Here is a 14293-nt window from a genome sequence, read left to right on the forward strand (position 1 = left end):
TGCTGTTTTGGTGAAGAGTAGCAGTCTGTTTTGCTGAAGATAACCCAGGAAGTCTCCCAGTTCTGCAAAGAATATGCCTTAGGTGGCCACTGAAGGAAAGTGCTTCAAAGAGATAGATGAGGCAAGGATAGAGAACACCCTTCACCTCACAGTCAGACAGAAGCCCACTGACTCAACCTTGTCTTTGGAGCACTTGGTATGTTCAATGAAAAAATAATTAAAGACATAATGGTGGACTAAAGCATTCTTTTTTAGTTTCTAGTATACACAACAAGTATCAGTTGCCAAAGGTTTCAGAAAACGTTTTAGGACTACAAGTATGTAATTTATGAAATTCTATCCATTAGGTTATGTCATTCCTTATGAATTGGAAAATATTAATTATGTCATTTGATTGAATTTTTATGAGTAAACACCTTGGTTGAACTCATAAGGCACTCATTCTCCTACTTCTCCTGCAGGGTGGGAAAAAAATAAGTGAACCTACAGGGTTGAGTCATGTTATATCACAATAGGCATGTACTAGCCTATTGCAACACAGAAGAATAAAGAATCTAAGTTGAGGTTGAAGATGCACTAGACACTTCTTATTTTTGCCTTCCCAATATCAATCTCCCATTCAGCAAGTGTTTTGTGGGCACACTTGATTCAATTTAGCTGACTTCAGCCCAAAGCTCCAGGACAGGACACATGACCCAGTTGGAATCAATTTAAATAGTATATTCCCTCAGTTTTCATTAGTGGTAAATAGGCAGTCTGTGGTCTCCCAACTCCTACTGGGACATAGGAGAAAGACATACTACTAGTCACTCTGCTGGTCAGACCTCAGCCTGGCACTTCAGGTAGCCACCTTGTACCAAATAAGAGAGCCTGATGGAGGTTTGGGACAGTTATAAGGAAAGCAGACCCATGGGATAAAGGAAACATCGTCCTAGTGACAATGTCTGAGTTTTTACCACCAACTGTTCTTGAAGTGAGACTATCTCTACATTTTATATTCTAAGCTAATAAATCCTCCATATTTAAGTGTCTGTCCCTTGCAATTGGGATAATTTGAAACTGGCTATAGCAAATAGTAAAGGATATCAAAATGCAAAGAATGATGAGGCCAGAAGAAGTAATAAGTCAATAAGCCAGAAACAAAGTGGAAATCAGAAAATGAGGAAGGAAGATTTTTAAGCCAAAGACGAATGGCTGTCATGAACCAAGCTAGGAAAAGTGGGACTACAGGAGGTTAGGCTTTTGTGGTGCTTGGAGCATGGGACAGGTAGCAGTTCAACATGCATGAAAGGACTAAAGAATACTGTATTTGCTGCCGTAATGAAGTCCCATGAACTGGTGACTTGGGATGGCAGGCATTTATTGTCTCACACTTCTGGAGGCTGGAAATCTGAAATCGAGGTGCTGCTAGGTTATGTTCCCTCCGAAGTATCTAAGGGAGGATCCTTCCTTGCTTCTTCAAGCTTCTGGCAGCCCCAAACTACTTAGCTTGTGGCAGCATCACTCCAAGCTCCACCTTCAATTTCCCATGATTGTCTTCCCTTTGTGTCTCTGCATCTGTGTCCAAATTTCCCTCTTCTTATAAGGCCATAATCGTATTGGATTTAGGGCTCACCCTATTCTAGAATGACCTTATCTTAACTCATTACATCTACAATGACCCCATTCCCAGATAAGGTCACATTCTGAGGTACCTGGGGCTGGACTTCAACATATCTTTTTGAGGAACACAACTCAACCTATTACAAATATTGACTTGCCTAAACCCTTAGAACGACCACCTGGGAAATTTATTCTTTTGCATCCCTCTGCTCCCCTCCTCTTTTTCACATCCCTTCCACCATTCAACAGAACTCTTTCTAATTACTTTCTTATCCAGGATCCAGCTGTCTGTCTATCAGGTTAACTTCCCAGCCCTCCCCTATTTTCAGAAAACTCTACCTATACTCCGTCCACACCATTACATGCATGGGGATCCCAAAGGGCACGTTCCTATACCCACACACAAGTGATGGACCTCAGGTGAAAAGCTGATCCTACCTAAGCTAAAATCCCCTTCTAGGAACTTAGAATTGAGACTGGGAAAGACATGTGGGCTCTTTCCTGGTGGCTAGTTCTTTTCCACTTAGGAGTTGCAGGCTGTAGCCATTTTTTCTCATATGGACTAAGAGGCAGAGAAAGCCAGTATTGACACAGGGAGGGGAACAGCACACACTGAGGCCTTTTGGGGGTAGAGGGCAGGGAAAGGGAGAGCATCAGGAAAAACAGATAATGCATGCTGGGCTTAATACCTAGGTGATGAGTTAACAGGTGCAGCAAATCACTGTGGCGCATGTCTACCTATGTAACAACCCTGCACATCCTGCACATGTACCCCAGAACTTAAAATTTTAAAAAATAATAATTTTAAAAGGAGAGAGAACAAAACTGACTCCAAGACTCCAAAAGCAGAGTAGATACAAGAGACAAGCAGGGGTGCTGTGGGCATTGGAGGCTGTAGTTTCAGTCAGCTCCTGAGACTCAGGGGCTTCCTCCTTGTGCTTGTGTTCCATAAGATACGCCTCTTTCATTATTCTAATTCACCTACATTTTGTAAGTCAGCCTTCAGACATAAATAACTTATAAATACATTATAAATACACTGTATCAAAATCTGCTATTAAGGAAGTTTCTGATATGGTTGTACACACTGATATGTGAAGGATTTGAAGGCTCAACATGTTTTATAGTCCAGTATAATCTAGAGCTAGAAGTCTTAATCCAAAGATATGAAACTAAAGAATGGCAACAAAAGGCGGGAGGCAAGGTCTTTCAGGGGGGATGAGAATATTCCAGTTGCTTCTAAATAATATTGTGCAAAGAGAATTCAAAATTATTAAGTGGTTCTCAAACTTGAGCATGCATGAGAGTCACCTAGGAGGCTTGTAAAATACAGAGATCTAGGACCGCCTCTGAATGTATGAATTGGTAGATCTGCACACAAGGGTTTGCCTTTCTAACAATTCCCAGGGTGATTTGATGCTGTTGGTCTAGGGTACATACTTTGAAAACCACTAATTTTGAAGTCTGGCATTGGGTAAGGAAACTGTGCCAGGCGGTGCATGCGAGCACTTAAAAACTTTTCTTTGTGTGGGAGGATACTTCCCTTATTTGGACCAGCACTGTGAATAAGTTGTTCATTTTGGAAAAACCTTTAGAGAAATTCAGAGGAAGTATGTAGAAGGCACACTTTAAGTTTCCTTGCAGATTGTTCCTTCAAAAGTATAAATTTTAGAGGTTACTTGTTGTATTCAGAAAAGATGCTGGATTCAAAGCCTGAGAACTTTGCTTCTGTATTTGTACTTGCTGTGGAACATCTTTGGGTCTCAGGTTTCTTATCTCTCAAATAAAAGAATTGAATTATTTTATCTCTTAGATCACTCTTGGCTCTAATATCCTCACATCTATGATGTTGCTCAAATATTGCTCCAGAAACTCCTCTGAGTGATATTCCCTAAGCAAACACATTCAAAGACCATCTCTAACCACCCCAGTCCACACCCCTCTGAAGGACAGAGTGGCGGTGAGTGTGAAGCATGCAGTACTTTGCAGTGTTTCCAGGGAACATATCACAAAAGTTGAACCAAGAGGAAACTGCCCCAGAAGAGAAGGATGGTCTCTTTAAACTCTTAAACCATTTACACTGAATTGTGCTGAAGTTTTTGCAACCATTTAAAGCCCCCAAAGCCCTCAACTTAGCTTGGGGTGCTGATCAAAACAAATGGGATGTTGTAAATCATACTCTAATGTCCAGGGCCTAGCAGAACACAGGCAAATATTTGATATCCAGCAAAATTTTTTTAGCTCATAGAACATATTGATCAAGGGAATATTCCCTTGTGCCCAGAAGGCTCAGACAAGACACAATTTGATAGACACACGTGTAAGCCATAGCATTAGGGATTACACACAGCAGCTCTCAAAGGCCTAGGGGCATAATACATTGCATCAAGTTGGAAAACACACTCAGATTGAAGCCATAGATGCTCCTTCAACCAAGTATTCAGGCATTCTTGCCTTTGTAAGAACTGCAAGCAAAGACAGAACACCACCAATGAGTTTTCAGGTGAGAGACTTTAAAAACTGGGAGTAGAGATAAAAGGAGAGAAGAACAATTTGCTATCTGTGTTCTTCATTCCAAGTCTTCCTGGAGCAGAAATTTCTCCTCTTCTTTTCCCCCTTCAAACGTCCTGAGGCAGTTGCCATTTTGGAAGAAGGATGTATCTGGACATTAAAATAGTAAAAATAATAATAGCATGTTACTTTGTGCAATCAGCATTCTAGGTACTAAAGAATACAGATAATTGAGACACAGAGCTTCCCCTCAAGGATCTCATATCCTCACCTGAGAGTGAGCTTTCAAAATATACCTCCGACAGCATGGTGACCGAGCTGTTGCGGTGTGCAGAAAGGAGAGAAACCCAAGCTTGCTTGGGTGTTTCTGTTTTGTTGTTGTTGTTGTTTGTTTGTTTGAGACGGAGTCTCGCTCCGTCCCCCAGGTTGCAGTGCAGTGGCGCCATCTTGGCTCACTGCAAGCTCCGCCTCCCGGGTTCACGCCATTCTCCCGCCTCAGTCCCCCGAGTAGCTGGGACTACAGGCGCGCACCACCACGCCCAGCTAATTTTTTGTATTTTTAGTGGAGACGGGGTTTCACCGTGTTAGCCAGGATGATCTCGATCTCTTGACCTCGTGATCTGCCTGCCTCAGCCTCCCGAAGTGCTAGGATTAGAGGTGTGAGCCACCGCGCCTGGTTGGGTGTTTCTGTTTTGATGGCAAAATGTCTGTTTGGCCGGGCGCGGTGGCTCACGCCTGTAATCCCAGCACTTTGGGAGGCCGAGGCGGGCGGATCACGAGGTCGGGAGATTGAGACCATCCTGGCTAACACGGTGAAACCCCGTCTCTACTAAAAATACAAAAAATTAGCCGGGCGGGTGGTGGGAGCCTGTAGTCCCAGCTACTCGGGAGGCTGAGGCGGGAGAATGGCATGAACCTGGGAGGCAGAGCTTGCAGTGAGCCGGGATCCCACCACTGCACTCCAGCCTGGACGACAAAGCAAGACTCCATCTGAAAAAAAAACAAAAAAAAAAGTCTGTTTGACTAAAAGCAGTTAAAATATTCCTTTTGTGACCAAGGTGTCCCTGCCAGCTGCTGAAGAGGGACTGCTGAGATACCTGGTCTCAGGCTGAAGTTCTACATGGGTGGTGGAGGGTTTTTCCAGGAAGACAACTGTGAGCATAATGCTGATGATTTCTGTCTGAGGCTTGTGCAGTTCTTAAGGAGGACCAACCATGCATCCGCTATACTGGAATCCCCTGGAGTATTTGTTAATAACTCAGACCCTAGGGCCTCTCCTCAGACCCAGAGAATCAAAATGTCTATGAGAATGATCCTTACAAGGAAATGAAAGGCAGAAGTATCATGAACATCTTTCTTCATCAACCCCTTAGTTGCATATTCTACATCAAGAAGGCTAGATGCAAAGAGGTGATCAGGATTTGCAGCTTTCTAAAGGCTGTAGACTTTGCCTCTTCTTCACCCTTCTAAGACAATGAGAAAACAAAAGTGTATATTGCTCTCTGAAAGGTATAGGAAGAGTCAACATAAGATATAGACCCCTGGTTTATAGTTAAAGGCAGTAAGTTTGAAACACGCTAGGTAAAATAGGTTTCTTTACTGCCAGAAATTTTAGAACATTTAACAGGTTTACACGTATTGTCAATACCTAAGAGGCTGTGCATCAGTCAAATTCAGCTGCTGATAATAAAACCACTCGTATTTTAATTAGCGAGGGATTTGATACAAGGAATTGAGAGTTTATAAAATTGTTGGAACACTGGCATGCAAGCTCCATGCTGGGCCTGCAGGAATAATTTTCAGAATCACATCAGAGTACTGGCTTGCTAAGGGAACTGTTACGATCCGGAAACTGCCACAGGAATCATTCCATGACAGTTAAATAAATGTCTCCCTGCCTGCTTACCCCAGTTTCAAATTCGTGTCTTATCCAAATGCATCTGACTGGTAGCCTAATCCTATCTGGAACTCTAGTGCAAAGGAGTTTGGGAAATACAGGGTTTAGGTAGTAAACTTGATGTTGGAACAGATGTTGAGTGAGACAATCTATTGTATACACCACAGGCATGCCTGGTACACAACATTTTCTGAAGTTATTTAAGGACACAAAACCATTTTTTTTAAAGAAGCCTCTTGAAAAGCAAATGTTTCAGGGAACACCCTTTCACACATACTAACCCAGGTCTGCCTCCTCATTGGCAAGGAGGGAAGCTGATGCCCAAAGAGACTGGCTACTTGGCTGATGCTACCCAGTGAATTAGCAGCAGAACAGGGAGGGCATGGAGCCAGGTGTGACCCTCCTCAGTTGTCCAGCCTTGCTTCTTGCACTGCAAAGTGCCTTTGCTTCACTTTTAAGGAAGCTTGAACTGAACTCCTGAATTATGCAACAACAGAGTGAGCTAATAAGCTCTCCTGAACCTCCAATTAAGTAGAAGGATAATTATACCCGGGAGTTAGGAGAGCAGCTGAGACTGGGAGTATTACAGGAACTGTCAGCTACCGAGTCGCTTTTTAAACCTGGCGTTTCACCCTTGCTGCATTTGGAAGGAAAGTCGGAGGAGAAGAAAACCTCTCAGTCTCAGCCCGCTTTGGACAGCCCATATCGATTGAATGGGCTCTTCTCCTATTTGGGCAAAAGGGAAGAAGCCTGCTGCCCCTGCCCTGCAAACCTGGCAGAAGCTGGCAAGAGGGTTTTCTGTTAGGAACACATCTGCCTTTGTATTAGTTTTGACCTCATGTTTTCAGCCACCCCTCTGAAATCTAATTTTTCTCCTGCAGGACTATTATACTGCTGCCTCGCACCAGCCGGCCTTACACCAGGTTCATGTGCCCCTAGGCGTGTCTAAGCCTTCTCCCAGAAATCTGATTTCATCATGGCAACCTCCATCTCCCCTAACCCCTCAACTAAAGATTAATTTTTCTGTGTGTTTCCCTGCTCAGCACTTACAAATGTGTTTGTTTTGCACTGTCTTAATTATTCTGATTTATTAATGTCACATGTTTTTCTACAGTGTAATTGCAGTCCTCCTAAGATACCTCAGATTATTAAAAAATGAAAGCAGTTGTTCCAGTGGTGGAAGGGAAACCATCTTTCAGATTCACACAAACGATATTATTTTTCCTGTCAGAATTTGGAATTTTATCAGCCAATTTTCATTTTTAAGGTGACAGGTACAGTTTTCATGTCGCAAGCAGAAAATGATAAAGTAGTTGATCAGAACTGACAAAACCTAAAGCTCAAAGAAAAGAGAAAAATCGCTGACTAGCCAGAAAATCACACCCAAATCAACATGCTCCTAGTCCATCCACAAAAATTGCAGTGCAGTTAAAAATTGTCAGAGGTAAACAGAAAAACAAAACAGATAACAATGTGGCAGTCAGACATTCAGTCACGGCAGCAGAACTTGCTACTCTATGGTTTTCAAACCACCTCCCCCTATCCCTCAGCACAGTCAAATCTCCTGGGAGCTTGGAAAATCTCCCTGATGCCCAGGTTTTAGCTCAGACTGATTAAGTGGAGATCTCTGGGGGTGGAACCCAGACATTAGTATTTTTAAAGCTTTCCAGGGGGTTCATATTGTACAAGGTTGATTGCTCATTACAAATTCTCATCAACAGAATTCAAGTAATATAAATTCTTACATTTAATTCAACATGCTCCAGCTATTTGGTATCATAAAAACACAGACAATAGGAGACATGCCTGAAATGCTTTACAAGTATAAAACAATTTGCAAAATAAAAAAGCAATTTCACATCTCATTTAATCTTTCCATTAGCCCCATGACTCATGGCCCTTTTTTATAAATGAGAAAGCTGAAGCTCAGAAAAGCTGAATGCATTGGCTGATACCATAGAACCAAGCGTGGAAACACGAGCCACCATCTGTGGATTCTGACAACAGCACCCCAAACATAGAAAGTTTTTTTACAAGCTTGTAGAAGGTGTGTATGTATGTGAGTGTGTGTGTGTGTGTGTGTGTATTTATTATCCAAACTGTATAGATGAGGCAGCTGAGGCTCAGAGGTGGTAAAAGATTGGTCAGGATCACACAGTTTAGGCAGGGAACAATGGCTCAAGCCTATAATCCCAGCACTTTGGGAGGCCAAGGCATGTGGATCACCTGAGGTCAGGGGTTTGAGACCAGCCTGAGGTCACGAGTTTGAAACCCCATCTCTATTAAAAATGCAAAAATTAGCTGGGTGTGGCGGAATTCACCTGTAGTCCCAGCTACTCAAAAAACTGTGACAGGGGAATTGCTTGAACTGGGGAGGCAGAGATTGCAGTGAACCGAGATTGCACCATTGCCCTCCAGCCTGGGCAACAGACCGAGGCTCCACCTAAAAAAAAAACAAAAACAAAAACATGCACACACACACAGTGTATTAGACTTTAACACCTATAACTCTTCTACCAAACTGATTCACTAGGCGAAGTGTAAGTACGTCTTTTTTTTTTTCACATATTGGCCTTTGAAGCTCCTTTCTGCACCTCTTGATCATATCTTGGGCAAATCTCAACCTGTGTATCCACTCAGGTTTCATAAAGTCTGGCTTAACTATCAATCTCATCTTGAACTTAGCCCTACTGTCTCCTCTTCTCCCTCCAGTGCTAGCTTTCCCCATGGCTCTGGTCCTCAGTGATGATTATTGCAGAGGTCTGCTCTTTTGTTCCTGGGACACTTTCTCCTTCTGCATCTCTTCCATTTTTAACATGTAGGGGACTGGGAAGAAGACTTGAGGGAAAGAAGCAAGAAGCTCTTTTTCTTGACTGGCGCCATATCTCTGCACTCCCTTGACTTTTATGCCCATTGAGAAGCAGAAGTCCAAATATCGGTTTCCTTAAAGTGATTCATGCCCGCTTTGCAGAAGGCCCTGCACTGCCATGCGCTCTCATCTTGCCCCTCCCCCCCCATCTTCTGCTATTGTCTACAGCTCTTACTACTGGAGTCCCTCACCCAGAAGCCAGCCCTTTTGGGCACTGTTTTGGGTTAAATTGCTCCCCACCGTCCCCCACACAAAGACACACTGAAGTCCTAATCTCCATATGTGTGAATGACTTTACTTGGAAACAGGGTTTTTCTAGATGTCATCAAGTTAAGATGAAGTCATTAGGGTGGGTCCTAATCCAATGACTGGTGTCATAAAAAGAGGAAATTTGGAAATAGACATACAAAGAGAAGAGAATGCCATGTGAAAGCACAGAACAGAGGGAAGACAGCCATATGAAGATGAAGGCAGAGGTTGGGGTGATGCTTCCACAAGCTGGGAACGTCTGGGCAGGCAGAAACTGGAAGAGGCAGGCAAGGGTTCTCTGCTAAAGGATTCAGTGGGAACACAGCCCTGCTGATGTCTAGCCCCCGAAACTGTGAGAGAACAATTATTGTTGTTTTAAGCCACCCAGTTTGTAGTACTTTGTTACAACAGCCCTAGGAGGCTAATACAGACACTGTTCTGCCAAAATGTTCCAGTCCGACTACCTATTCCTTTCTCACATAAGAAACTTACACCTCCTTGCTTCTCCAATTAGTTACAGAAGAGTTTAGCATACCAATTTTCTGTTCCTTTGCTTCCCATCACAGAGTGCCCCTAGAAAGTTTCCTGCCTTCAAAATTTTCCAAGTGAGAAGCAGTACCAGGCACTATATTAATATACACCCTTGAACGCAAACAGCATAAAATTCAGCTCTATCAAAAACCACTCCATCGTGCTTACTTTGATGGGAGTAACAGTGGTTTTACAGGACCTGCATCCTAATAAGCTTCTTGCCAGGGAGGAATAAGCTAAGCCCCAATTCCTGCAGGTCCTCTCTCTGACTCCCAACAATTTCTACGAGTGGTTTTCTCAGCACTTCCCTTAGTTAGCCTGGACTTTCATTGAAAAAAGAAAACACCTGTAATCTTTTCCCAGAGAGGCAGAATGGAGTCAGTTCTTATCAGGAACACCGGATGCTCCTGCTAACCCTCTAACCCCTGATCCCAGTGATGTCTTCTCTAATGGGGAATGTTCCAATTTTAGAGACTGTGGTAGGTTGATAACAGCCAAACAAGTTCTGCTACCCTCTCAGTAAGTCCTGCTGGGATAAGAGTTCCAGATCTTTTTAAAATATAGGTGCTTCAGCTAATGCTGTGTAACAAGATGCCCCAACATCCAGTAGCTTAAATAATAAGTGTTAAAAAGACACCATGCCATCAGCTGGGCATTCTTGTTTCTGTGGGCCAGGCTTAACTGAATTCAGCTGAGCTTACTCATGCTTCTGTGGTCAGCTGTGGGTGGCAGGAGGCTGGCCGAACATTGAACTAGGATGTCATTGGCTGGTGGTTGGCTGGGATGTCTTGACCTCATGTCCCTCCTTATCCAGCAGGTCAAGGCTTGTTGTCACTGGGGCTGAGCAGGATCCTAAATGAGTGACAGAAGCATGCAAAGCATTTGGAGACCTAGACTCCAAAGTCGCACACGGCTACCATTTGCATGAAAGAAGTCACAGGTTAGCTCCGACTCAAGGTGCAGGGAAATAGACTTTGCCTCCTTAGTGAGACAAAGTGCAAAGTCAAATTGCAAACAGCTTGGATACAAGGAGCAATAAAGAATTCTGGCCATTTTTGTTGTTGTTGTTGTTGGCTATGTACCACAGTAGGTATCTTTTGTATCTGTTGTTGTATATTAATCAGGTTAAATTACATGAAATGCTATAACAAACAACCAACAAAAAATCTTAGTGTCTTTTTTCTTGTTCACAACCCAGTCCCATGAGGGCTTGGAGAGAGAAGGTTTGTGCCAAGTAATTTTTCAAGGCTCCTAATTGGATTCCTCCTTCTACCAACACCTCAGAATTACCCTATGAATACTCCACATGTAGCCCTCAGGTGAAAGAAGAAAGCGCATGTGAAGGATCACGTAGGATGTCTCAGAGCCCAAACCTAGAGGGGCTTACATCGTTTCCATTGGCCTGAACTTGGCTAAGATTTCATGAGCCATCTAACTGAAAAGGCATCTGAGAAGGCTCTTTGATGCCAATGAAGAAAACTGAATACGCTTTGCCTCATGTCTTTAGCTTTATGGCTGTAGCCCAAATCCCAAGGCAACAGAAATCCCAACCTGTAATGTTTTCACCCACGTCAGTGTTCTTTCCTCCACATGCCCAAGGGGACTGCTGGCGCCAGGCTTAGATCAGATCACCTTTTTTTTTTTTTTTTGGCTTATCTTTTTAATCCTTCGGAGCTGGATACTCTCATGAAGCATGGAGATTCTTCAGATGAGGGAAGGGGATGAAATTGGCACCCTAGAGTCACCATCTGTTTCTGGCAACCCTGCTCTAGATATGGATTTGCTTGTGCATCTAAAACCTGCTAATCTTTTACACTGAAATACTCCTACACCTTCCCAGCTTCTGTACCTGCTCCAGAGGAGGCTACGTGAGGATATTCTTGAACTCTGCTCTTTCATGAGCAGAGAATATTTCCCATTGTTCTGCATTCAGTGTTCTTCTCCAACATCATATCACTGTGCTTACCAAGCCACAAAAAAAAACCCCCGGATGATGAGACCAGCTACACTGGGTTCAAATTCCAGCTCTGTTACTTACACTTAACTGTGTGATCTCTGGCCAGTTACCTAACTTTTCTGATTCTTGATTTTCTCATCTTTCACACGGGAATGATGCCACTTTCTGGGACGATGGTGAGGGCAACCATGATTGTAAAGCATCTACACAAGGTAAGCACCCTATCAGACTATTTCTCATCTTCTTTCCTTCTTCCTCTTCCCCACCTCCAGTGACCCCATGAGTGCGGTGAGAATGAGGAGGAATAGGATTGGAGCTCTATTAAGTGATGTGTAGAGACAGGGTTTGGAGGCAGATGCAATGGGGAGGTGGCATATAACTTGCCTGTGAATGTTTAAATATGGATTAAGGATCCTGGAGTCATGGAGTTAAGAGAAACCTGTTTTCACTGTTGCAAGGAAGTTTTTTTTAGGAAATATTATGAGCAGAGAGGCTTAGGATTTAACACGAAGACATGCATTTTTCTCCAGTTGTGGGACCTTTTCACCATAGTACCATCCTCTGGTAATTTGGAAGTTCACCCAGATGTCACATTTGTTCCGAAACCCGCAAGTCTGTGATAGGCCCTAAGGTGATGCCTGTGTAGCAAAAAGATGACTCTACCCTCCCCTGGCAGCCAGGTGTTAAATCATCACTAGATGGCAGTAACATCTAATGCTTAATTTGGTGAATGATCAAACCATTTTACCTTTGTTTGCCTTTTGCTTCTCTGTTTCAAGCAAGCATTCACTCAACACAAAGCTGCGACAGTCTTGAGTTTTTCTCAATCCTTATTTTGAAGTTGACTTAGAGACTCACAAAATTTTAAAAGGAAAAGAATAGCCCATGTCTCAAGCTACAAACAACAAACTTCTCACTGGGCTCTCAGAGCTCCGATTAAAAGACTTCAGACATGCCCTGGACATAGAGGAAAAGATCAAGTATCTAATACCCTCCATATTGGACCAAGGGTCACAAATTTGGACAAATTATTTTTTTTCTTAAACAAGAAAAAAAAAGACATTAAAAAAATTTATGCACCTGGTGGGGATGAGCCCACTCTCCTTAGCATAAGAGCCATTTAGTTCCCCAAACAAGTTTATTTTGAACTTCACTTTTATTTTTTCTCCCAGATCCCTCTCTCTTGCTCCCAAATTCATTTGTATACTCAATGCTGTTTTTTTTCAAGGCACTATTAGACTAAAGATGAAAGAAAAAGATTGAAACATTAAAAAGGACTGGCAATGTTATAAAGTCTATACCATGCTCTGGGTGTACCAAGGAATCTGGGGCTATGGATCCCAAGATGTTCCAAGAGGGAGTTTAGTGAGGCTTTGAGTTAGTCCCAGAGAACTTCCGGGTCATTCCTGGGCCCAAAGCTTTGGTATTCTCCAAGGCTAAATTTGTTCTCCAAGGAGACTAAATATGAAACCCAGGTCCACTTATCTCTGTGTTCAGGGACCGAGTGACCATGTAAACGTCCAGCAGGCCTAATAAATGTTGATAACAAAAGCTTCTCTCCCACCATGAAGGAGTTCCAATTACAGTTTATCATTGTGTGAGACTTGACATTAGATACTTTGCATCGTTGCCTATAGTATTATCAGGCAAGCTGTAAAATGGAGCAGGAATTAGTTTGAGACATGCACTAATTAGTTTGAGACATGCACTGAGATGGAACAAGGAATAACTCTAAAGGTATGGGAGGTCAGGTAATGCCTACTGTCTTTGGGGCTGTACCTTTTTCCATCTTCATTTTAGAAATGGCTATACCAACAATTTGCATCTAGTAAGTGGCACTTACACTTAGATTGGTGGAAATTAACCAGTTTAACAGGCAGGTGTGTACACTCTCGGAGGTCTTCCTAAGCAAGAAGACCCAGGTCAGTAACTGGGTCACTGAAACTAGGATCTCCAGAATTGGGACTACTGCATTAGACAAGTTGATTGGTTGGATTAAAAATAGGACATCAAGGTTGTAGTTCTATTCTATAGGCTGAGTGAATGTAGGGGGAGAAGGTAAAAGAAGGGAGCTACCACCCAAACTTCGTCCCCTGTGTTCATGAATATCACCAGTAGACCTGAGATCTAATTGGCAGCAAGGAGTGTGGGAGTCCCTCAGACATCTGGCGCCATTAAGTCTCAAGTCTAGACAGTAGACTTAACATGAAACCAGTCTGCAATAGGGAGTCATGCAACACTATTCATCTCCATCAGAAATAGCTGAGGTGGAGCTGTGCTTGCAGCTGTGGAGCATCAGCAGAGCTAGCTGGGACCAGCTGGGGACACAGAAGCAGTGAAAGCCAGGCTGGGGCTAATGCAGCATTGAAAAAGTTGTGTCTCTTGACATGTCCAAAACAGTTGCCACATAGGAGCTCTCTTGACAATTGTCTGGATTGCAATCCACTGAAAATAACATTTCCTATCACAAGGAATTGATATACAAGATTGACATGCAGAAGTGGACACTAGGAGCCATCGTTTTGCCTTGAAGTGAAAACCCAAGACTGCTGTTTACTTCTCTGGCAGTTTCTAATGTATATATTTACTTTCAAATTTTGCTTCTTCAGTGGATAAAAAAAGATCTGCTGATGAGAAGACAGGGAGAGGAAAGGAGAGCTCTGAGGCAGAAGCTTTG

At 43.0% G+C, this 14293-nt stretch overlaps 1 protein-coding gene across 1 annotated transcript in view; it reads right to left on the reverse strand.

Annotated features, from left to right (window-relative positions):
- The window catches only part of PCTP (phosphatidylcholine transfer protein), a 108313-nt gene that overhangs the window by 25864 nt on the left and 68156 nt on the right, over window positions 1-14293 (reverse strand). The gene's annotated exons all lie outside the window — the stretch shown is intronic.

This window comes from Macaca thibetana, chromosome 16, assembly GCF_024542745.1.
Source record: "Macaca thibetana thibetana isolate TM-01 chromosome 16, ASM2454274v1, whole genome shotgun sequence".
In the NCBI taxonomy this organism is placed as follows: domain Eukaryota; kingdom Metazoa; phylum Chordata; class Mammalia; order Primates; family Cercopithecidae; genus Macaca; species Macaca thibetana.